This window comes from Carlito syrichta, unplaced genomic scaffold (assembly GCF_000164805.1).
Source record: "Carlito syrichta isolate Samal-C Ts95f unplaced genomic scaffold, Tarsius_syrichta-2.0.1 Scaffold311852, whole genome shotgun sequence".
Classification (NCBI taxonomy): Eukaryota; Metazoa; Chordata; class Mammalia; order Primates; family Tarsiidae; genus Carlito; species Carlito syrichta.
In genome coordinates this window covers 248004-250429 of record NW_007255948.1, presented here as the reverse complement: position 1 = coordinate 250429, position 2426 = coordinate 248004, and the positions used below count along the sequence as shown (strand labels likewise).

General features: G+C 42.0%; 1 pseudogene; it reads right to left on the bottom strand.

Moving 5' to 3' along the window:
• Positions 1–502: 502 nt before the first annotated feature.
• Positions 503–928, bottom strand: LOC103271696 (annotated as a pseudogene).
• Positions 929–2426: the final 1498 nt, after the last annotated feature.

Sequence of the window (2426 nt, the reverse complement as noted above, 5' to 3'; positions counted from 1 at the left end):
GGAACTACAGGCGTGCGCTACCACGCCCGGCTAATTTTTTTATTTATTGTAGAGATGAGGCTTCGCCAAGTTACCCAGGCAGGTCTCGAACTCGCGGGCTCAGGCAATTCACTCACTTCAGCCTCTCAAAGCGTGGGATTACAGACTGAGCCACTGAGCCTGTAAGACTTGAAAACAGGGAGGAGTCAACCTCAGTTGGCTTCTTGGAAAGTAGGACATGCCTCCATCCATAGTCAGTTAGCTGAAAAATAGATGACTGGTCCAGGATGAAATACTTCTGGCTCACTTACAGCCTCTGGGAAAAAGAAAACAAGGAATACTATGGAACTTCAGAGACACCAAGAACTCTAAGAAATGTGGCTACTACACAGAAAAGAATTTACATCCTTCCTTAAATTCTGTACCCAGAACCTGGAAAATTGCTTGTTTGTTTGTTTGTTTTTGCTTTTTTGGGAGAAGGTATTTTTAATGATTTTACAAATTTTAAAAATACACTGAAGACTCATGCAATGCTGCCGGCATTGGACGCAAACCTGGACCATAAGTCTGCACACTTCTTTGCAACTAATCCTGTAATGGCAGAACCCTTCATCTCACCTTTATTGTTGACTATGACCTCTGCATTATCTTCAAAATAAAGGAACATGCCATGTTTTCTCCAGTATGACTTTCATTGTTGAGTGACCATTGCTGGATGCATCTTCTTTCTGAGCTCTAGCCTGCCTTTCTTGATTGTGGCCATCACCATGTCACCAACACCAGCAGCAAGAAGTCTGTTCAACCGTTCCTTGATCCTCTTCACGGAGATGATATACAGATTTTTGGCTCCTGTATTGTCACCACAGTTGATCAAGGCGTCTACCAGAAGAAGACCCAGGGAAATCTGGAATTTCACACCATAGGACCCACCACGTTTTCGTTTCGACATCTTGAACATCGGAAAGAGACCAAATTGCTATGTTTTTGATGGTCCTGAAATATAGTTGTAATGGAGGAAAAATGGTTGTTTGAACACATAGGCTTATCTCCTCTCTTCCCTGAAGCTCCACAAAAATGAGAACAAATGAATAAAACCAGAATAAATTCACAGGACAAAGAGAGTGGGAGAAAAACATCAGAGAATGAGAAGATAGAAAGCTAAGTGTAAAAATTAGCAGTGGTGAGAAAACTGTATACCAAGCATCTGCAGAAGTGGGGTCAATGAGAAGCAAATCATTTTCTGCCATGGAACTCCAGCTAAGTTAAAGTCCTAGAACAGTGGTCCCTAACCTTTTGGGCAATATTTCCACTTTATTTATTGCAACATATAATGAAATAATTATACAACTCGCCATTAAAAAAAAGAGAGAGACATGGATGGAGGTGGTAAATAAAACAATAGGACACACAGACTAAAATAAGTGTGATTCTGACTTAAAGTCTGCCACCAGATGTAGTTGTACAATTGAAGTACATCAACTCATTTGCCACTCATTGATAGGGTTTTGATATAAGTTTGCAAGCAATTGATTTATTATGGTCTCTGCAATCAAACCTCACTGCTAATGTTAATCTGTATTTGCAGCCTCTTCCCAGAACTAGCATCACCACCTCAGCTTCACCTCACATCATCAGGCATTAGATTCTCATAAGGAACCTGCCACCTAGATCCCTTACAGGTACAGTTCACAATAGGGTTTGTTCTCCTATGAGAATCTAATACTGCTACTGATCTGACAGGAGACAGAGCTCAGGAGGTAATGCACATGATGAGGAATGGCTGTAAATACAGATGAAGCTTCTCTCACTTGCCTGCCAGCTACCTCCTGCTGTGTGGCCTGGTTCCTAACAGGCTATGGACTGGTATTGGGGACCCCAGTATTAGAGGACCCAGGAACCCAGGGAGAAAGATGCAGGGAGAAGAATGAGTTGAAGACAAGAGGATTGGTTGAAAGTCTCTAAGGATCAGTTAGCATTCAGGTCCTCACTATGATCTAGTGCCTGTCAATCTACTCTTCCCTGGCAGGAGCCTGAAGGTTTAGTCTGTGGAGCAATTGAACCAGAGAGGTGCCTTACAAAAAAAAGGGAGATTCATTGAAAGTCTAGATACTGAATGATGAGACCTCACACTTCTCTGTTCACTCCCACACCAGTTCCCACAGTCTCCTTATGCTGGTTGGTGGTTTGACAATTCCCTCCCTGGGCATGTAAGTGAGGAAATCTCTGAAGAAATTGAACAACTCCAGAGAAATTATCTAAAGTAGAAGTTTCTTTTTTTTTTATTTTAATTTTTTTAGAGACAAGGTCTCACTTTGTTGCTCAGCCTGGAGCACAGTACTGTGATCATAGCTCAATGCAGTCTTGAATTCCTGGGTTTCAGTGATCCTCCTGCCAGGCTTACATTTTTTCTTTTTTTTTAGTGGGGGGGGTTCCTCGTTGTGTTGCAC